At 37.7% G+C, this 24,502-nt stretch overlaps 1 protein-coding gene across 1 annotated transcript in view; it reads right to left on the bottom strand.

Annotated features, from left to right (window-relative positions):
• Positions 1–24,502, bottom strand: part of LOC144959390 (uncharacterized) — a 64,637-nt gene extending 40,135 nt beyond the window's left edge. The window contains exon 1 of the mRNA XM_078891962.1: positions 24,019–24,502. The gene's annotated coding sequence lies outside the window, so the exon portion shown is untranslated. The remainder of the gene's footprint in view (positions 1–24,018) is intronic.

Raw genomic sequence — 24,502 nt, 5'->3', positions numbered from 1 at the left:
AACGGACCAACACACAAACTCTGTGTAACCATGAATTTTTATAGTCTGGTTAATACAGTTTAGTGAGAACAACTCACAAACGCGGATGGCAAAAATCATAACAAAGCCCTGAGTGACGTCATCTGCATACTATCTATATGTTAACGATGGATGCGGTATGCTTTTATATGAGTGTATACGCGTGTTTTGACCTATATTCGTGTTTGAATAGCCTTGTATCTGATGGATTACAACGTTCATACGTCATGAATAACGTTATGCTGAAGAGTGCTGCTTATGCTAATACCCCTTAGTCATGGAAGTATGAGGCAAGGCCACTTGATCTCTTCCCCCCCCCCCCCCTCTCTCTCTCTCTCTTCTTTCTCTCTCTCTCTCTCTCTCTCTCTCTCTCTCTCTCTCTCTCTCCTCACTATATATATATATATATATATATATTATATATATATATATATATATATATATATATACTGTATTAACCCGACTATAAACGTTCATGGATATACACAGTTTTGTGTGTTGGTCCGTTATACTTCCGGATGGCAATGTTATGAGCTTCTTAGCCAAGCGCATACTATCTATACATTATTTCAGACCTTCATCCTGTCCACATCATTGAGTTTCTGAATTAGTCACTTTGAGATAATCAACAAATGACAGTGAGTACCTACCTAGTGAGTTGTTGCTCATCGTGATCAATGCAACAAATTATGAACAAACAACAACAGACAACAAACCAAACTCATGTAACACACAGTCCTGACGATGGCTGAAAGGGCCTGAAACATCGATGTAGACTGACTCCAACATTGTGGTAAATATTAAAATAATAATTCGCTCCATTGCTACATGTCGAGCACTATCCGTACCATATTTGTATCAAACACGATTCATATACATATATATATATATATATATATATGAATGGATATGGTACGGATAGTTTTGTGTGTTGGTCCGTTATACGTTCGGATGACAAAGTTGTGAGCTTCTTAGCTAAGCGCATACTATATATAAGAATCGGGGCCAAACAAAGCAAGAAAGAAAAATACAAGAAAAAAAAACTATCCCAAAACATCAGCCTGTCTCAACTAGGGATGGAACCTCAGACCACCTGATTACCGGTCAGATGTGCTACCATTCCACCACAGTGCGGCTATGTGGCCTAGTGGTATGACACTCGCTTTCGGATAGGTAGGAAGGTCCAGGGTTCGAGCCTCGCTCGGCGCATAGTTGAGTCCTTGGAGATGGCTCTCACCGTACTCATGTGTAAAATGAGTACCTGGCCGTTAACAGCGTTGTCTCTGTCCGAAAAAAAATTGTAATACCTCCTAACAGGCGTCATGTCCTGTCCTAAATGTTAAATGTTGCTGTTGGCCAGGGATCCCTTGTAATGCGCTTTGAGCACGTTTAGTGGAAATTGCGCTATATAAACGCTCACAAGTTTAAAACAAAAATTAGTCGACAGTTGGGACGATTTAATATCTGTATTAACTCACTCAACCCTGACACCGACTATATCCGTAGTTTACCCGGGGTTACTTTTTACCCCATGCCTATTTAGTACATGTTTCTGAGACATATTATAGGCGAAGTATCAAAGCTAATGTTTTGTTTGTTTGTTTTTGTTTTTTTTTGTTGTTTTTTTTGTTTAGCATGTTAATGGCTATTTGAATAAAAGTATCTATCTACACGCTCATTTTTAATTTAACCCCCCCCCCCCCCCTCATTTTCAAAAGTAGCAAATATCTCTAGGATTTAGTGAGTTAAAATTTCTTTCAAGTCACAGAATCACACAATCAGCGACCCGGATGTTAACAAACGATGTGTATTTATTGTCTTTGTTGTATTTTAAAAATTATTTCTCAATTCCCATTGTAAGCAAGACGTGTCTTGAAATTAAATCGGAATCGAATTACGTTTTTAAATCTCGTAAAGCCCAATCTCCTACAATGGAGCTTTGTAAACAATAGCGGCCATTAATTATACCAGAAAGGTGAACAACACATTTGATTGTATTCTGAAACAAAAAAAAAACACACTTATTATTGTGATCAATAGATAGTGTGCGCTTGGCTAAGAAGCTCACAACATTGCCATCCGGAAGTAAAACAGACCAACACACAAAACAGTATGTAACCTTAAACGTTTATAGATAGTTCGAAGTTGACGTCACTCAGGTCTTTGTTATTATTTTTTGCCATCCGCGTTTATGAGTAATTCTCACTAAACTATATTAACCAGACTATAAACTTTCATGGTTATACATAGTTTTGTATGTTGGTCCGTTATACTTCCGGGTGGCAATAGTGTGAGCTCCTTAGCCAAGCGCATACTATCTATAGTCTGGTTAATACAATTTAGTGAAAATTACTCATAAACGCGGATAGCAAAAAACAATAACAAAGACCTGAGTGACGTCAACTTCGAACTGTCAAAAGCCATAAAACGGTATTTAAAAATTTAAAAATAAAAAAAAATTCTCTTTTTTCATCCCATAGGGGAAATTTGTCTCTTGGGTCTATTCCAAGAGAAGACTGGAATAACCCAGGCGTCAGCCGCAGTGCAGCGCCGCAAATTCTGCTAGGGCTAGGTGACTTGCTCAAGGCCACACATGGCAGCGGGGGGGGGGGGAGGGGGGGGGGGGGGTGATTGAACTCAGTACCTTTCGGGTACGAGGCAAAGACCGTACCGCTGAGCCACGCTGCCCCCCTAAATGATGCGGAATATTGACTTTGTAGCCGAATATGATATCGATGGTTCGAAGTTGACGTCACTCAGGTCTTTGTTATTGTTTTTTTTGCCATCCACGTTTATGAGTAATGCTCACTGAACTGTATCAACCAGACTATAAACGATCATGGATACACACAGTTTTGTGTATTGGCCAGTTATACTTCCGGATGGCAATGTTATGAACTTCTTAGCCAAGTGCATACTATCTATAGATAGTTCGAAGATGACGTCACTCTGGTCTTTGTTATTGTTTTTTGCCATTCGTGTTTATGAGTAATTCTCACGAAACTATATTAATCTGACTATAAACATTCATGGTTACACACAGTTTTGTGTGTTGGTCCGTTATAATTCCGGATGGCAATGTTGTGAGATTTTTAGCCAAACGCATACTATCTACATGAGGATATATGCGTTAGTGCATAATATGTGTTGTGATGAGGATTTTTGGATATAAAAAGAACGAAATTGACGTCACTCACTAAATAAAAATGCTCTTTGTTATTGTTTTTAGTCGGCCATTTTTATGATTAGTTTTCACTACATTCTATCAAGCAGATTATAGATAGTACGCGCTTGGCTAAGAAGCTCATAACATCGCCATCCGGAAGTATAACGGAACAACACACAAAACTGTGTGTATCCATGAACGTTTATAGTCGGGTTAATACAGTTCAGTGAGCATTACTCATAAACGCGGAGTCAAAAAAACAATAACAAAGACATGAGTGACGTCATCTGCATACTATCTATAAATGGTCAAGCTAACAAATGTGACCCATGGCATCAAACAGGTATTATGTCGGGGTGATCCAAGTTCCTTGTTAAGTATTATGTTCCTTATTTTCGTTAAAGTGTTTTATATTCGTGTCTGTTTAATTGGATTCAGTAGTCTGATGTCACGCTGCCCGGCAACAGCGGCCATCTTGGTTCTAAACAAAGAAAATCATTACTTTTTATTCTTCATGCTGGCTAGAACTTTTCATATGCCTTGTGATCAGAATGTGTAAAAGTCAAAACATGATCAAATTTATGGGTTTTTTTTTTTCCTCTGGATACGCTTTTATGCTCGCCGGGGAAATATTTCATACGGGCGTCCGCCATTGTTCCGATAGTTTAGAGCCAGTGTTACTAAGTTACCATGCGTCATTAGGAAGGAAGTGACTTTACGACTGTTGAAGAGTATTAACACGTACGTATTCACTTTGACTGAATCTCAGGCTTTTACCATCTTGACAAGTTGTCTGTCACCTCAATCGATAGATATGGGTTGTAATGAAAAAAATGAGCTTTTATATAGCGCAATATCCACTAAACGTGCTCAAAGCGCTTTTACAAGGGGTCCCTGACCAACAGCAACACATGACATGCAGGACGAGACATGACGCCTGTCAGGCGATATAACCATTTTTTTTGGGACAGAGACAACGCTGTTAACGGCCAGGTACTCATTTTACACCCGAGTACGGTGAGAGAATGTGAGTAAAGAGCCTTCTCCAAGGACTCAACTATGCGCCGAGCGAGGCTCGAACCCAGGACCTTCCGATCCGAAAGCGAGTGTCATACCACAAGACCACATAGAAGCAATTAAAATGCTATTGGTTAAAATAGAAACGTTCTATACATTTAACTCACTAAAGCCTAGGGAGTTTTGCTACTTTTTAGAACTGGATAAAAAAGGATTAAAAATGAGCATGTAGATAGATAGTTTTATTCAACTATCATTAACATGTAAAAACTAAAAAAAAATTGCTTTGATATTACGCCTATAATTTGTCTCAGAAAAAATTCTAATAAATAGGCATGGGGTAAAAGTAACCCCGGTTTTACTAACGGATATAGATAGTATGCAGATGACGTCACTCAGGTCTTTGTTATTGTTTTTTGCCATCCGCGTTTATGAGTAATGCTCACTGAACTGTATTAACCTGACTATAAACGTTCATGGATACACACAGTTTTGTGTGTTGGTCCGTTATACTTCCGGATGGCAATGTTATGAGCTTCTCAGCCAAGCGCATACTATCTATAGTCGGTGTAAGGGTTGAGTGAGTTAAAGAGTTGCAAGTGTCAGGTGTATATAGCTCTAAGGCTTTTGCCAATAAATCATAATATTTGATGGCAACATGAAAGTGAAAAAGAAATGATTAATGACACCAAGGAATAAAATGATGCCATGAATAATAAATTCTATTTTTGTGTAGAATGTCAATCATCTACTTGAGAATAAATGAATTTGTTATCATAATAAAGACGTCGGAAACACAGACATGTTAAAAAATATGAATAAATAAATAAATGGGCATGGAATTGGATTCAATAGTCTGATGTCACATCGCCCGGCAACGGCGGCCATCTTGGTTCTAAACAAAGAAAATCATTACTTTTTATTCTTCATGCTGGCTAGAACTTTTCATATGTCTTGTGATCAGAATGTGTAAAAGTCAAAACATGATCAGATTTATGGGGTGTTTTTTTCCCCTCTGATTACGCTTTTATGCTCGCCGGGGAAATATTTCATACGGGCGTCCGCCATTGTTCCGATAGTTTAGAGCCAGTGTTACTAAGTTACCATGCGTCATTAGGAAGGAAGTGACGTTATGACTGTTGAAGAGCATTGCTGTTGATAAGGAACTCTCTCATCTCATGTATGGATATGATGAATTATCTAATAAATGACAAGGAACTGCTGTTGATAAGGAACTCTCTCATCTCATGTATGGATATGATGAATTATCTAATAAATGACAAGGAACTGCTGTTGATAAGGAACTCTCTCATCTGATGTATGGATATGATGAATTATCTAATAAATCAGAAGGAACTGCTGGTGATAAGGAACTCTCTCATCTCATGTATGGATATGATGAATTATCTAATAAATGAGAAGGAACTGCTGTTGATAAGGAACTCTCTCATCTGATGTATGGATATGATGAATTATCTAATAAATTACAAGGAACTGCTGTTGGCAAGGAACTCTCTCATCTGATGTATGGATATGATGAATTATCTAATAAATCAGAAGGAACTGCTGGTGATAAGGAACTCTCTCATCTCATGTATGGATATGATGAATTATCTAATAAATGAGAAGGAACTGCTGTTGATAAGGACCTCTCTCATCTCATGTATGGATATGATGAATTATCTAATAAATTACAAGGAAATGCTGTTGACAAGGAACTCTCTCATCTCATGTATGGATATGATGAATTATCTAATAAATGACAAGGAACTGCTATTGACAACTGCTGTTGCTCTCATTTCATGTATGGATATGATGAATTATCTAATAAATGACAAGGAACTGCTGTTGACAAGGAACTCTCTCATCTGATGTATGGATATGATGAATAATCTAATAAATGACAAGGAACTGCTGTTGATAAGGAACTCTCTCATCTCATGTATGGATCTGACGAATTATCTAATAAATTACAAGGAACTGCTGTTGACAAGGAACTCTCTCATCTGATGTGTGGATATGATGAATTATCTAATAATTGACAAATAATTGCTGTTGATAAGGAACTCTCTCATCTAATGTATGGATATGACGAATTATCTAATAAATGACAAGGAACTGCTGTTGATAAGGAACTCTCTCATCTGATGTATGGATATGATGAATTATCTAATAAATGAGAAGGAACTGCTGTTGATAAGGAACTCTCTCATCTCATGTATGGATATGACGAATTATCTAATAAATGACAAGGAACTGCTGTTGATAAGGACCTCTCTCATCTCATGTATGGATATGATGAATTATCTAATAAATGACAAGGAACTGCTGTTGATAAGAAACTCTCTCATCTCATGTATGGATATGATGAATTATCTAATAAATGACAAGGAACTGCTATTGACAAGGAACTCTCTCATCTGATGTATGGATATGACGAATTATCTAATAAATGACAAGGAACTGCTGTTGATAAGGACCTCTCTCATCTCATGTATGGATATGATGAATTATCTAATAAATGACAAGGAACTGCTGTTGATAAGAAACTCTCTCATCTCATGTATGGATATGATGAATTATCTAATAAATGACAAGGAACTGCTATTGACAAGGAACTCTCTCATCTGATGTATGGATATGAAAAATTGTCTAATAAATTACAAGGAAATGCTGTTGACAAGGAACTCTCTCATCTCATGTATGGATATGATGAATTATCTAATAAATGACAAGGAACTGCTGTTGACAACTGCTGTTGCTCTCATCTCATGTATGGATATGATGAATTATCTAATAAATGACAAGGAACTGCTGTTGACAAGGAACTCTCTCATCTGATGTATGGATATGATGAATAATCTAATAAATGACAAGGAACTGCTGTTGACAAGGAACTCTCTCATCTCATGTATGGATCTGACGAATTATCTAATAAATTACAAGGAACTGCTGTTGACAAGGAACTCTCTCATCTGATGTATGGATATGATGAATTATCTAATAATTGACAAAGAATTGCTGTTGATAAGGAACTCTCTCATCTGATGTATGGATATGACGAATTATCTAATAAATGACAAGGAACTGCTGTTGATAAGGAACTCTCTCATCTGATGTATGGATATGATGAATTATCTAATAAATGAGAAGGAACTGCTGTTGATAAGGAACTCTCTCATCTCATGTATGGATCTGACGAATTATCTAATAAATTACAAGGAACTGCTGTTGACAAGGAACTCTCTCATCTGATGTATGGATATGACGAATTATCTAATAAATGACAAGGAACTGCTGTTGATAAGGACCTCTCTCATCTCATGTATGGATATGATGAATTATCTAATAAATGACAAGGAACTGCTGTTGATAAGAAACTCTCTCATCTCATGTATGGATATGATGAATTATCTAATAAATGACAAGGAACTGCTATTGACAAGGAACTCTCTCATCTGATGTATGGATATGAAAAATTGTCTAATAAATTACAAGGAAATGCTGTTGACAAGGAACTCTCTCATCTCATGTATGGATATGATGAATTATCTAATAAATGACAAGGAACTGCTGTTGACAAGGAACTCTCTCATCTGATGTATGGATATGATGAATAATCTAATAAATGACAAAGAATTGCTGTTGATAAGGAACTCTCTCATCTGATGTATGGATATGACGAATTATCTAATAAATGACAAGGAACTGCTGTTGATAAGGAACTCTCTCATCTGATGTATGGATATGATGAATTATCTAATAAATGAGAAGGAACTGCTGTTGATAAGGAACTCTCTCATCTCATGTATGGATATGACGAATTATCTAATAAATTACAAGGAACTGCTGTTGATAAGGAACTCTCTCATCTCATGTATGGATATGACGAATTATCTAATAAATGACAAGGAACTGCTGTTGATAAGGACCTCTCTCATCTCATGTATGGATATGATGAATTATCTAATAAATGACAAGGAACTGCTGTTGATAAGAAACTCTCTCATCTCATGTATGGATATGATGAATTATCTAATAAATGACAAGGAACTGCTATTGACAAGGAACTCTCTCATCTGATGTATGGATCTGACGAATTGTCTAATAAATTACAAGGAAATGCTGTTGACAAGGAACTCTCTCATCTCATGTATGGATCTGACGAATTATCTAATAAATTACAAGGAACTGCTGTTGACAACTGCTGTTGCTCTCATTTCATGTATGGATCTGACGAATTATCTAATAAATTACAAGGAACTGCTGTTGACAAGGAACTCTCTCATCTGATGTATGGATATGACGAATTATCTAATAAATGACAAGGAACTGCTGTTGACAAGGAACTCTCTCATCTGATGTACGGATATGATGAATTATCTTTATTTATAATGGACAAATAACGATGGAATTTATCTTATGAGTTGTTTTTTCCTTTTTAAAATATATTAAGATTTTAATAGTATTTTTCCTTATTATAAGTCTGCTTATTTTCTGAATTGTAAAATGTATAATGGAGTGTTTAAAGTCAAACTGTCTATTCGCCCTGCACATTTATGTGGTTTTGATATGATATGATGAATAGATAAATAGATGAATAAATAAATAAATAAATAAATAAATAAATAAATAAATAAATAAATGAATAGATAAGGTGTCAATTTGAGTGATTTGAACCAATAAAAAAGGTAATAATATCAACTTTTAAAGATAAATTCTTCACTCAACTACAACAAACAATAAAGAGTTAGAAAAGCGAACAAAAATGACTACAACGACGGCTTCGGAAAGGAGCGAAAGACGTCAGAATGGACGTTTATGGTAGAAAACCACAAATTCTTTCAGTGGTTTTGATGTTGAAATAGTTTTTGTTTATATTTCGTTTGTTTTTTTGTTTTTTTTGTTTTTGTTTGTTTTTGTTTTGTTTTTTTTTTCTTTTGGGGGGGGGTTGTTTGTTTGTTTGTTTATTTGTTGTTGTTTTCTTTTGTTTTGTTTTTTCCCCTTCTCTTTTTTCCTCTCGTCCTCTTTCCCCTGCTAATGTAAATTTTATTCATTTTCTCGTCAATGCCTATGTTCACTGGCTACCAATCAACGAGATATTAACCCACACAATCGCCATTATATGCTTTATAGATAGTATGCACTTGGCTAATAAGTTCACAACATTGCCATCCGGAAATATAACTGGCCAACACACAAAACTGTGTGTAACAATGATCTTTTATAGTCTGGTTATTACAGTTTAGTGAGAATTACTCATAAACGCGGATGGCAAAAAACAATAACAAAGACCTGAGTGACGTCATCTTCGAACTATCTATATGCGTAAATGATGAAGCCCCCAGCTCGGGGCTACTTTTTAAAAAAAACATGTAAGGAAAAGGAGGGGGTAATGGAAATGGAAACAGAGGAGGAGGAAGAAGATGAAGGTGAAGAAGAGAACAGTAATGGCTGTGTTTAGTGTTATTGTTTCATCTCGGAAAAGGAGTAGGGGGGGGGGGGGGATACAATGTAATGTAAGGAACATGTAAGGAAAAGGAGGGGGTAATGGAAATGGAAATAGAGGAGGAGGAAGAAGATGAAGGTGAATAAGAAAAGGGTAATGGCTGTGTTATTCGTATTGTTGTTTCATCTCGGAAAAGGAGTAGCGGGGGGGGGGGGGGGGGGGGAGGGGGGGGGGGGGGGGGGGGGGGAGGGGGGGGGGGGGGGGGGTAAGAGAGGGAGCGAGGAGTAAAAAATATCGAGAACAATTGATTAAACAAAGAATAAATTTGTGATAGTATTGATATTGGTAATTGGCACATTGCCCACGCACTCACTCTCGCCTCAATAAATATTACACCACAGAACACGAGTTGCCTTTCATTAATAATCGATACATCTCAATTATTGAACATCGATATTGCAAGACATTATCATATCTTTCCATTCACAAGGCCAGAAGGTATTGGTTACCGATTTTTTAAATTAATGTTTTTATTTTAAAATTTTTCCTCTTGCAGCGACTTTTGATTTAGGTCACAGCCTTGGTTAACCCTCTCCGTACCAACTACAGGAAAATAATCACATTCGTTACGATACAACCAACATTTTTCTTATTCAAATTTCTTTTGTACATCATAAAATTTTAATAAAATGAACAATGTGTTGTAGAGCATGTTTTGCTAAAGAAATTATGTATGGCAAGAACTTTACTGCTATTATGTTAGAGTGATTTAAAAAATCTATTTTTGTGTTAGTTGGGTGTGAAGTTTTGGGGAAAATCCTGAAATTGTCTGGAAAGGAGAAAGTTGACTCACTCAATCCTAGAGATTTTTGCTACTTTTCAAAATTGGAAAAAAAATCCAATAAAAATGAGCATGTACATAGATAGTTTTATTCAACTACCATTAACATGTAAAAACTAAATCATTAGCTTTGATTCTACGCCTATGATTTGTCTCAGAAAAATGTAATAAATAGGCATGGGGTGAAAGTAACCCCGGTAAACTACGGATATAGTCGGTGTTAACCCTCTTCCGCACTAGGACAGGACTGTCCCGGGACAGTCCTGTCCCAAATCTGTAACATATAGAATTTAGAGAAATCTTCCGCACCTATTGGGACGGGACAAAACAGTCCCGTTGTGTCCCAAGCCGTTGTGAAATGCTACAAAATCAACGGGACAGGACTGTCCCAGTCCCGTGTTCATATCGTTTGTGATAGTAGAAAAATATAGCAGACTTCCGCACTAGTACAAAAAAGTCCCAGACTTGGCGGCGCCGTGTCAAAATTGAAATGCCTGTCTTTATTTTCTTCATCCCTACTACTACTAGCTACTAGTGCGGGGCGGTCCTTGGCAAGCTTAAGGACCACGGTCCTACGGTCCTTGGGAAATGAAGACCGCAAGGACCGGTCTCTAGACCGGTCCGTTCATTCTTGAACCGTTAAAGACCGCTACACGATGAAAACCGTGGCCTACAGGAGTAAAACACACGGAGTAGTCACACTCATTTCAAATTGTAACCTAATTAGAGAAGAGGGGTGATGCCTTCTTTATTTGCTCACCGTACTTCATTGTTACTTCGATAATTTAATAAAATTTGAAATTTATCCCCATTAACGGAGATAATGGCATCGCCCAAGGCGTTGATCGAGTTGTTCGTGGCGTATGATACACACACGCAACCCTACCCCCCCCCCCCCCCCCCCCCCCCCCACACACACACACACATTAGAGGGCAGCGAGCATTGAAGAGTAAGAGAGAGACGTGAAGTTATAATAAGAGGGGGTGGATGAGGTGATAAGAGGGGTCGATGGTGACTTTTCGCCAGATCTAACAAACTCAGCTACCCATTCATTGCTGAGTAGACAGGGATTCAGAAAAAAATCGACTGCACCCGGGATCGATCTCTGGCCCTTTGCGTATAAAGAGAGTGCTCTATCAACTGAGCTATCGGGGTCCCCAAATATTCTATTGGACCTTTTAAAAATACAGACGTTATAACTGGTTTTTTTGGACGGAAGAAACTAATGAAACTCATATTACTTGATTAGTTAAAACACCAAACGAAATTTTAATATTATTGTATTATTTTAAATGACAACAATGCGATAGAAAGGAGTGGCGACAAGAGATGGACAAAAGAAACAAAAAATCAGACTTGCAACTTGCTAGGTTCGACACACACACACACACACACACACACACACACACACACATCTTTAGTAGTCACATACATTTCAAACAATAACCCATTAGAGAAGAGGGGTCATGCCTTCATCATAGATCATTGTCATTGCGATCATTATGGTGTAGTAAATTTGAAATTTACCCCGTATAATGGAATCGTCCAAGGCGTGCGCCTCCTGTTCCCCCCATCTCACACACGAAAGGGCGGTTTGCGGAGTGGAGGGAGGTGGTCGTCTGCCTCTATGGTCGTCTGTGTCGTTTAGTGTATGGCAAAGGGGGGTGGGTGCGATTAATTAAGTGGGATGGGTGGTGATTGGTGGAAGATAGGCAAAGGACCGAGGCAACGAATCGCTGGGGAAGTAGTATGGCGCGAGACCGTTGAAAGGTGATAAGAAGTGAGGACCGCCGGCGGTCTTCCTCTTTGGGACTGGACCACGGTTCACAGCTAAAAGACCGTGGGACCGGTCCTCGGTCCGGTCCTCAGCGCGGCACTACTAGCTACTTCTAGTTCTACTGTTGCTTCTGCTGCTGCTAATGCCACTAATATATTAATACCTACATTCCTTACATTTTGTATTTATTTCCAATTCCATTGTATTTATTTTCCAACAATAGTCCACCCTTTATTTTAGTTCACTTTCTATACTGCATTACACAGTTCCCTCCCCTCTTTTGACATAATTAAGTACGCACCTTTTATAAATTTCTATTGCTCTGTTTTAATTCGCGCTTCCTCACAAAGTAGCATACAATTTCCTGCCCATCAATGTTTTTGTTTATGCATCTTAACAACGCCACTACCACATTATCTCATTCGTCTGCAGTTTTTAATTCATCATGTGTTGCTGATGAAGGGGAAACCCGAAACGTCCATTTCATCTGTTTTCGTATATTAAACTGAAGCTTACATTCAATTTCAAAGTTATGATTTATTTATTTATTTCAATTCTGAATATAAAAAAGCGAGAACAATTCAAAAAATAATTCTATGTGATGAAACCACGTACAGAAGGCATAGCAACATAAACATTTTCGGCAATTTAAAAACGTATGTTTATAAATATAATTTAAGAAGTGTCACACTTTGTGACACAGCAGTAACGTGTCTAAAACCGGTCGCACATCTATTCGGTACCTTGTGGGATCAATTATCTTTATCGTTATTTATTTCGGGAATTTTCAATGAAAATATTTTTAAGTAGGTCCTTCTGAGCCACTTGGACTCATTGTAAAACAAAGTAAGTCCTTTAGAGCCTTGTAGTCAATGGTGCAGGAGTTATCCCGGTTTCAATAGCGTGAAGCGGACAATTAAAGTATTTGTTTGAAAACCTTTGAACAGGACGCTAGTCTATCGCAGATTACTATCCCAGCTTGACAGGTACCCTTTTACACCTGAATGGAGTGCGTGATTGGAGTACATTTTCTTGCTCTAGAAAGTACAAATTGGCTTCGGTCGGAATCGAACACAGAACCTCTGAGTCCAGAGTACAACGCGTAACCATGGGCCATCTTGCCTCCTTACCTTATAAATCCGGAACTTATACATGTTTATGTAGCGTTGAGCAGACAGATAACAGTTTAAAATTTAAAAAATATAAAATATCCTTTTTCATTCCATAGGGGAAATTTTTCTCGAGGGTCTTTTCTAAGGGAAGACTGGAATAACCCAGGCGTCAGCCGCAATGCAGCGCTTCAAATTGAGCTAGGGCGAGGTATAACCCAGGCGTCAGCCGCAGTGCAAATTGAGCTAGGCGAGGTGACTTACTCAAGGCAACACAGCGCATCAGCGGGTGATTGAACTGATGCCTTTCGGGTATGAAGCAAAGACCGTACCACCGAGCCATGCTGACTTTCTATTATCCTCTTGAATGATGCTAGTCCGTCAAAGATTACTTTCATCAGCGAACTGGTACTCTATTATTATGACTATATTATTATTATTATTATTATTATTATTATTATTATTATTATTATTAATATTATTATTATTATTATTATTATTATTATTATTATTATTATTATTATTATTATTATTATTATTATTATTATTATTATTATTATTATTATTATTATTACTATTATTATCATTATTACTATCATTGTTTGCCTTGCTGTATTATTGATTTTATTTACTTGATTTGTTGATGAAAATATTATATTCTTGTATGAGTTATATTGGCAATTGCCTACAAATAAACTTTTGAATCTTGTAAAAAAAAAAAAAAATAATAATGCATTCGCGCAGGTGTGTCCCGGGACAGTCCTGTCCTAGTGCGGAACCCCTTTTGAATAGAAGTTTTCTCCAGTGGGACAGGACAAATTTGTCCCGGGACAGTTTTGTCCTAGTGCGGAAGGAGTCTTAGGATTGAGTGAGTTAATCAGTTAACTGCCGTACTCGTATTGGGCTATAAAACTCATCCTTCAAAAATCGATTGATTGAAACGATCCTTATCTTGGCAAAAAAAAACAACAAATAATAGATATTTTTTTGATTGACCTTTTATATAGATAGAATGAAGTTGACGTCACTCGGGTCTTTGTTATTGTTTTTTTTTTTTTTTTTTTTTTTGCCATCCATGTATATGAGTAATTCTCACTTAACTGTATTATCCAGACCACATAAGTTCATGGTTAGACAGAGTTTTGTGTGATGGTCCGTTATACTTCCGTATGGCAATATTGTGAGTTTCTTAGTCAAGCGCGCGCATACTGTCTATAGAGCAATATCCATTAAACGTGCTCAAAGCGCTTTACAAGAACTCTGAAACTTCGCAAAATCGGGAACTCTATTGACCCGAGAACAAAGTACCCGGTTTACCGGGTGGGATGTTTGCTCGAAGTTAATTATTATAAGTTCCCGATTTCGGTTTGAAATCGAATTGTACGAGTAACACCCACTTCGGCTATGTGGTCTAGTGGTTTGACACTCGCTTTCGGATCGGAAGGTCCTGGGTTCGAGCCTCGCTCGGCGCATAGTTGAGTCCTTGGAAAAGGCTCTTTACTCACATTCTCTCACCGTACTCAGGTGTAAAATGAGTACCTGGACGTTAACAGCGTTGTCTTTGTCCGAAAAATTGTAATATCGCCTGACAGGCGTCATGTCCCGTCCTATATTATGTTAAATGTTGCTGTTGACCAGGGACCCCTAGTAAAGCGCTTTGAGCACATTTTAGTGGATATTGCGCTATATAAAAGCTCAATTTTTATTTTAATTTTCTCCAAAAAAAATTTTTTAAAGCAAAATTGGATGGTATGAAACACCATCCACCTTTCCCTAACGAGTCATTTAATGTTAGTTTATAAAGAGAAGAACTCAATGGAAAACACCGATGTTCTATTCGTACGAATCATATGAATAATTAATGAGTACTCTTGCTTGAAGAGATGTGACACTATCGGTATCGAGTATCGGTATTGATTTTTTTCTCACTTATTTTATGTAAAAAACAGTATTGAATTAACGTAAGTAAAAATTTTTTTAAAAAATTGAGCTTTATATAGCGCAATATCCACTAATGTGCTCAGAGCGCTTTACAAAGGGTCCCTGGCCAACAACAACACATAACATGTAGGACAGGACCTGACGCCTATTAGGCGATATTAAAAAAAAAAAAAACAAAAAAAAACTTGAGCTTTTATATAGCGCAATATCCACTAAACGTGCTCATGGCGCTTTACAAGGGGTCCCTGGCCAACAGCAACACATAACATGTAGGACGAGACATGACGCCTGTCAGGCGATATTACAAATTTTTGGGACAAAGACAACGCTGTTAACGGCCAGGTACTCATTTTACACCTGGGTACGATGAGAGAATGTGAGTAAAGAGCCTTTTCCAAGGACTCAACTATGCGCCGAACGCGAGGCTCGAACCCAGGACCTTCCGATCCGAAAGCGAGTGTCATACCACTAGACCACATAGCCGCACAGCACAGTAAGAGATCACCGATGTGAAGTAAGTAGGATTCTGGCCGATAAAGAGTATAAGTAGTTTTCAGTAATCATCTTTGCTGGTCTTATAACCCAAATTATTATGGGCTCATGTAGGACGGGACATGACGCCTGTAGAGCGATATTACAATATTTTTTTTTCAGACGGATAAAACTCTATTAAAAGGCCAGGTACTCATTTTACACCTGAGTACGATGAGAGAATGTGAGTAAATGTCCTTTTCCAAGGACTTAACTATGCGTCGAGTTTGAGGCTCGAACCCAGGACCTTCCGATCTGAAAGCGAGTGCCATTCCATTAGAACACACAGCCGCACTAAAAAGCAAGAGTACATTGCAAAATAAAAAAAGTGTTACTGTGCCCCATATGGAGGATGAAATGGATTCAGTAGTCTGATGTCACGCCGCCCGGCAACGGCGGCCATCTTGGTTCTAAACAAAGAAAATCATTACTTTTTATTCTTCAAGCTGGCTAGAACTTTTCATATGTCTTGTGATCAGAATGTGTAAAAGTCAAAACATGATCAAATTTATGTTTTTTTTTTCCCCACTGGATACGCTTTTATGTTCGCCGGAGAAATATTTCATACGGGCGTCCGCCATTGTTCCGATAGTTTAGAGCCAGTGTTACTAAGTTACCATGCGTCATTCGGAAGGAAGTGACGTTACGACTATTGAATTCTATTGTGAGCAAAGACGTCTGACACCATCGGTGTCTCCACGTACGTTAACCCTCTCATTATCAACTATAGGGGGACGAAGTGGCCGAGTGGTTAAGGCATTGCACTGTGACCCAGAATGCCCCGGGTTCGAGCCCCGCTTCAGGCACTTTCGTTTTTTTTTCCTTGAGCAAGATTATTAACCCCCACTTTTCTCACTTGGACAACATGGGTGATTCCTGTTGACATCAGACATCTTGTTTGATGGATTATCAATATTCCTTCTTGGAATGCCTAGGCGACGATATCTTATAATGTCGTGGCGGAAAAGGCATAGTTTTTTTTAAATAAACTATAAATAGAACGATGATGACGTCACTCTGTTGTTGTTTTTTTTGCCATCCGTGTTTATGAGTAATTCTCACTATTAACCTGACAATAAACGTTCATGGATACACACAGTTTTGTGTGTTGGTCCGTTATACTTCCGGATGGCAATGTTGTGAACTTCTAAGTCAAGCACATACTATCTATAGGAAAATCGTCACATTCGTTACGATAAAACGAACATTTTTCTTATTCAAAAGTTCTTTTGTTCATCATAAAATTTAGAGAAAATGAACAGTGTGTTTTAGAGCATGTTTTGCTTAGGAAAGTAGATATGTATCTACTACTATTGTGTCAAAGTGATAAATAATCTATTTTTGTGTTAGTTGTGTGTGAAGTTTTGGGGAAAATCCGGAAAATGGCTGGTAAGGATAGACTTGTCTCTCTCCTTACCGGCCATTTTCCGGATTTTCCCCAAAACTTCACACACAACCTATACAAAAATAGATTTATTTAATTCAAACACTAAATCTGTTAGTTCTTGCTATACATTTTTTTTTTTTTTTTGCTAAACGAGCTCCTCGCCACAGTGTTAATATACTTTAACTATAACTGCGGCTATGTGGTCTAGTGGTATGACATTCGATTTCGGATCGGTAGGTCCTGGGTTCGAGCCTCGCCCTCGGCGCATAGTTGAGTCCTTGGAAAAGGCTCTTTACTCACATCACATTCTCTCACCGTACTCATGTGTAAAATGAGTATCTGGCCGTTAACAGCGTTGTCTTTGTCCGAAAAATTGCAATATCGCCTAACAGGCGTCATGTCCCGTCCTACGTGTTAAATGTTGCTGTTGACCAGGGACCCCTTGTAAAGCGCTTTGAGCACATTTAGTGGATATTGCGCTATATAATGCTCAATTTAAAAATAAAAAAAATTATAACAAACATTTTTGTTCAAATATTATGATGTCCAAAATAAGTCAGAATGAGAAAAATGTTGGCTGCATCGTAACAAATGTGACAACGATTTTCCTGTGGTTTGTAGGGAGGGGGTTAAAACATTGAAAGAGCCCGGGGCAATGATCACATTGTGAAATAATAAAACAATTTCAAAATGGCCATCAATATCAGAGGTAATAATTCATTATATTCGACATTTAAATGTTGACATTTTGTCATTTTACTTTGTAAGTTATAATATGTGACCATTCGCCTCAAAACGGTATTAAGTCGGGATGGTTAAGATGTTGAAAATTGAATTTATAGCCAGAAATATCAGACTTGTGTTGAGTTTGTATGTTTTATTGAGGAGAATGGATATCATATTTTAGGGTGCTAATGTCAACAATTTATATTTTTTGACCAGTTTAACATTTAATTCGGCTTTTAAGCATGTGGTTGGTTCCGACATAATACCGTTTTGAGAAGATGGGTCACATATATAGGTTTGTTGATCTTCATTTTGATAACGTTCCGTATTCAGCTATTTAAAATGTTCAATAGACTAGATGAACAACAGGAAACCACGTGATCAATGAGTGGGGGTGAAAAAAGACTGAATATTGATTTTCTTTATTTTACTTCCTGTAGTATAGAATGATAATGAAATGAGAGTAAATAGGGAAAAGCATTGCCTATTCTTTGGCATAATATTATGGAATTGAGAAATGTGGTTGTTACTTAGGTCTTGATGATGATGATGATGATGATGATGATGATGATGATGATGATGATGATGAACAGTAGAAGGAGGAAGAGGAGGAGGAGGAGGAGGAGGAGGAGGAGGAGGAAGAGGAGGAGGAGGGGAGAGGAGGCGGATGATGATGATGATGATGATGATGATGATGATGATGATGATGATGATGATGATGATGATGATGAACAGTAGAAGGAGGAAGAGGAGGAGGAGGAGGAGGAGGAGGAGGAGGAGGAGGAGGAGGAGGAGGAGGAGGAGGGGGAGAGGAGGCGGATGATGATGATGATGATGATGATGATGATGATGATGATGACGATTATGATGACGATGACGATGACGATGACGATGATGATGATGATGATGATGATGATGATGATGATGACGATGACAACGACGACAACGATGATGATGATGATGATGATGATGATGCTGATGATGATGATGATGATGATGATGGTGACGACGATGATGATGATGACGACGACGACGACGATCATGATGATGATGATGATGATGATGACGACGACGACGACGAGGCGACAACGACAAAGACAACAGCAATAAAATATTATGTCGGTTCTATGAATCATTGATTGACATGTTTAACGCTTAATATTTATAGTAATAGCTATAAAAGTAATGCTCTCGTTATCTCTGGGTCTTTCACAGAGAATATGGACGAAAAGTCACCATTGACACCAACGTGCAAAGATGTGCAGGTCTGATAACCGAACGCAATAGGATTCAATAGTCTGATGCCACGTCCGCCCAGCAACGAGCAGCTTGGTTCCAAACAAAGAAAATCAGTACTTTTTATTCTACATGCTGACTAGAACTTTTTCACATGTGATGTGATCAGAATGTATAAAAGTCAAAACATGATCAGATTTATAATTTTTTTCTCTCATCTGGATACAGTTGTATGCTCGTCGGAGAAGTATTTCAAAGGGCGTCCGCCATTGTTCCGATAGTTTAGAGCCAGTTACTAAGTTACTCTACGTCATTACGAAGGAAGTGACGTCACGACTGTTGAAGCGTATTGTGGGCTTGATCTAACATTGCTGTAAAGGAGAAATATTTTGCGTTGGTTTGAGTATATTTTCATGACAACAATGAGCCTATAACAATAGGGTTCAATAGTCGTGACGTCACTTCCTTCGTAATGACGCATAGTAACTTTGTAACTGGTTCTAAACTATCGAAACAATGGCGGACGCCCTTATGAAATATGTACTTCTCCAACGAGTATAAAAGTGTATCAAGAGGAGAAAAACATTATAAATCTGATCATGTTTTGACTTTTACACATTCTGATCACATCATGAAGATTAAAAAGAACCGATTTTCTTTGTTTAGAACCAAGAAGCTGGTTGCTGGGCGGACGTGACATCATACTATTGAATCCAATTGAGTTATCAAACTAGCAAACAACTAAACGTTGCCTGTTACGATATTATAAATAAATTCTAAAAATTCCCTAAATTCATCCTCAAGGGGAAATTTGTCTTTAGGATCTATTCCAAGGGAAGACTGGAATAACCCAGGCGTCAGCCGCTGTGCAGCGCCGCAAAAGTGAGCTAGAGCGAGGTGACTTGCTCAATGTCAAACAGCGCAGCGGCGGGTGATCGAACTCGGTACCTTATGGGTACGAAGCAAAGACCGTATCGCTGAGCCACGCTGCCCCATTACGAGGGAAGTGACGTCAGGACTGTTGAAGCCTATTTAGATGTTGGATTCCTCTTCCAAGTAAGTTGTTTAGCTCGATAGATTTGCCTGGTAATTGGGGAAATGAAAATTTAATGAATACAAAGTAACATTAGATTCTAGCCTAGGTCAACGGTTGTTGTTATAGCCTATTGCTATTTTCTGGGCTCTTAAGTGTGTATGTAGTTCTTTTTAGGTTATGCGGTCGGTAATACTTAGTATACTACGTACGTCAGCACTCGGTCAATACCTGTTGGAGAATCAATCGCGTTAACAATCCGTCAGATATCAATTTTTAATCAAACCGTATTTTTTTTATATAGGAAGAAAGAGGGAAGGTGATTTTTCAATAGGACGTATAGATAGTATGCACTTGGCTAAGAAGCTCACAACATAATTGCCATCCGGAAATATAACGGACCAACACACAAAACTCTGTGTAATATTGAACTTTTATAGTCTGGTTAATACAGTTTAGTGAGAACAACTCACAAACGCGGATGGCAAAAACAATAACAAAGGCTTGAGTGACGTCATCTTCGAACTATCTATAGATAGTGTGCGTTTGGATAAGAAGCTCACAACATAATTGCCATCCGGAAGTATAACGGACCAACACACAAAACTCTGTGTAATATTGAACGTTTATAGTCTGGTTAATACAGTTCAGTGAAGCAAAATAATCCAGACGTATTCAAAGTCCCTATCCAAATGCAACAATTCACATGGAGGACGAGACATGGCGCCTGAAGGCCCTATTTCCATTTTATTTATTTTATTATTTATTTATTTATTTATTTATTTATTTATTTATTTTATTTTTTTTTTTTTGCGACAGAGACAACACTGCGGCAATGTGGTCTTGTGGTATGACACCGAAGCCATCGTTAACATATATTATAGCCTGACACAAGAACCCTCTAGGACTGGCAGTTTGGCGTCATTTTTTAGGTTTGTGTAGCGTCTAATGAGTTGTTGTTAGTTGAGCTCAAGGAAACAAGTTATTTCATTGGTTGAACTATTGAATACAACTCACGATTTGTTTTTTTTTTTTTTTGTTTTGTTTTTTTTTTTGTGTGTGGCCAAAGACTGGCATTTTGACGTGATTTTTTGGTCAGTGTCAGCATAGCCATCGTTATGTTATAGCCTGATACTGAAATCCGAAAGGACTGGCAGTTTGACGTCATTATTTGGTTTTTGCACCGCCTAGTGAGTTGTCGTTAGTAGAGCTCATGGAAACAAGTTATTTCATTGGTTGAACTATTGAATACAACTCACGATTTGTTTTCTTTTGTGGCAAAAGACTGGCACTTTGACGTCATTTTTTGGATAGTGTCAGGCCATAACTTTACGAAGGCCGCGTTGACACTCGCTTTCGGATCGGAAGGTCCTGGGAAGTATAACGGATCAACCCACAAGATTATGTGTAACCTTGAACGTTTATAGTCTGTTTAATACAGTTTTGTGAGAATTACTCATAAACGCGGATGTCAAAAAGCAATAACAAAGATCTGAGTGACGTCAGCTTCATTCTATCTATAGAGCCAACGTTTATTCATGTTTCTGTAGCGTCGGAAAGAGTAACAGTTGCTTAGTATCCTTTTAAAATACACTACTCGTCTACTGCAAAATGCTTTCCACCACACATAACACATCCAGCCACCCAAACACTGCAGGATCAAAATAATTTTTTTTTTAAATATCGATGGTTCTCAGGATCGATACCTGTTCCTTTGCTTGAGAAATGAGTGCTCTATCAACTGAGCTATCAGTACCTTAAATAGACAAGGATACATCAATGGAGTAACTGTAAACCATTGTAAACCGCTTTGTGCGACTATGTGGTCTTGTGGTATGGCACTCGCTTTCGGATCGGAATGTCCTGGGTTCGAGTCTCGCTCGGCGCATAGTTGAGTCCTTGGAGAAGGCTCTTAACTCACATTCTCTCACCGTACTCAGGTGTAAAATGAGTACCTGGCCGTTAACAGCGTTGTCTCTGTCCGAAAGAAATTTTAATAATTATCGCCTAACAGGCGTCATGTCCCGTCTTACATGTTAAATGTTGCTGTTGGCCAGGGACCCTTTGTAAACCGCTTTGAGCACGTTGAGTGGATATTGCGCTATATAAAAGCTCAATTTAAATTTAACTGTAAACCAATTCATCAATCTGACATCGTTCTCGAGACATCCAGATGAAGTAAATGAAGTCTAAGGTTGACTCTTTACCTGCGGTATTCTGGGAAACAATATGGTCCGGTGCATCTCGAAGCTCGAAGTTAGTGGGCTAACAATATATAATAAAGTGAAATTGAATGTAATCTTCAATTTAATTACAAAAAAACAGATCAAATGAAAGTTTCGGGTTTCCCCTTTATCAACAAAACAGGATGAATGAAACACTACAGATCTGTAGTGTTTCATTCATCCTGTTTTGTTGATAAAGGGGAAACCCGAAACATTCATTTGATCTGTTTTTGTAATTAAATTGAAGATTACATTCAATTTCACTTTATTATTTATTTCTTCGAACTTCGAGCAGCAACGTTTACAGAAGTTAGAGGGCGGAAATTAACTGATTTAATATAAGCGAATAAGGTAATCAAACTGTCATTGTTTTTTGTTGTTGTCGTTATTGTTGGTAACAGAATTGTGTCAGAGAAATGAAATTAATGAACTTTTATAATACAGAGTAAAATCCACAAAAAGTGTTCAAAGCGTTTTTCAAGTGGGTCTCTGGTCATCAACAACATTTGTGACCCTTCGCCTCAAAACGGTATTAAGTCGGGATGGTTAAAGATGTTGAAAATCGAATTTATAGCCAGAAATATCAGACTTGTGTTGAGTTTGTATGTTTTATTGAGGAGAATGGATACCATATTTTAGGGTGCTAATGCCAACAATTTATATTTTTGCCCAGTTTAACATTTAATTCGGCTTTTAAACATTTGGTTCGTTCCGACATAATACCGTTTTGAGACGATAGGTCACATTTAACATTTAGGACGGGACATGACGCCTGTTAGGCGATATTACAATTTTTTATTTCGGGCAGAGACAAAGCTGTTAACGGACAGGTACTTATTTTACACCTGAGTACGGTGAGAGAATGTGAATAAAGAGCCTTCTCCAAAGACTCAACTATGCGCCGAGCGAGGCTCGAACCCAGGACCTTCAGATCCGAAAGCGAGTGGGATACCACTAGATCATAATATTGATATAGCCATACAGGAGGTTAATGACAAGAAAAGGTCTAAATAAAGATGTGAACCCATCTCTAAGAAAGAAAACAAGATTCGCTCTCCTCAAAGACGGTGCTGATTTTTTTTCCTCAAATTGTTTTATGTTAGGTCTACAATTCAATTCTGAAGCCTCAGGTTCACCCGACATAATTACCTTTGTTTTGTTTTGTTTTTTTACGGGCTGCTCACAAAATTTTTCTTTTTTTTTTTTCTTATCTTTTAAATGTATTTTGTCGGGGTTTTTTGTTCTGTTTTCTTTTTTTTTTTTGGGGGGGGGGGGGGGGGGGGGGGGGGGGGGTTGTTATTTTTTTTTTATTTGTTGTTTTATTAATTTTTTTTTTTGATGTTGTTGTTGTTTTGAAAAAATAAATAATGCAAATAAATCTTGAAGATCGAAGTAAAAAAAGACTGAAAAAAGGAAAATTGTTACTGTCATGTTCATGTTCCTCCACATCAAATTTGATCTTTGTGATTTAAAATGAAGCTTCTGTTCCTCTTATTAAGTGGCGTTTGAAAAAATAAAGAAAGAAAGAAAATACCAAAAGAAAAAAAAATATTTCACTTACCTTCAATTTACAAATAAATACGTCAAGCAGCAGCTATCTCGATGACAACCATTATGTGTCAGGAGGGAAAAGATTATTATAACATATGTCAGCACAGTTCACCACATATTATTTACACACAACACACACACACACACACAAAACACATGCGTCATATCAAAAGATGATACACAATAAAAAACATGAACTTCAAAGTAAAAATTATTTGTACGAAATAAAACTTGAGTCGATGCCTGCAGTGTTGAAAATTAACACTCAACGCGTTCACTTGTCTATTATTAAGTTTGAAATTTCCATTACTGTAGCTCGTTAGAATGGACCAGCAGCGTCTAAGATTAATTAAATTTCTCTGCAAGACAGCAGCAACAGCAAGCCTGGATCGATTACATCTCACATGATAAATTAAATATCATCACCTACAAATTACTGTATTCGGTGACGGACTGCTTCAAGCATCCTTCCTTCTTAAATAATCAGCAGAATT

Source organism: Berghia stephanieae, chromosome 14 (genome assembly GCF_034508935.2).
Source record: "Berghia stephanieae isolate SIO BIC M18660-M18661 chromosome 14, UCSD_Bste_1.3, whole genome shotgun sequence".
In the NCBI taxonomy this organism is placed as follows: domain Eukaryota; kingdom Metazoa; phylum Mollusca; class Gastropoda; order Nudibranchia; family Aeolidiidae; genus Berghia; species Berghia stephanieae.
Note: the sequence above shows the minus strand (reverse complement) of the source record. Positions and strands in the feature narration are given on the sequence as shown.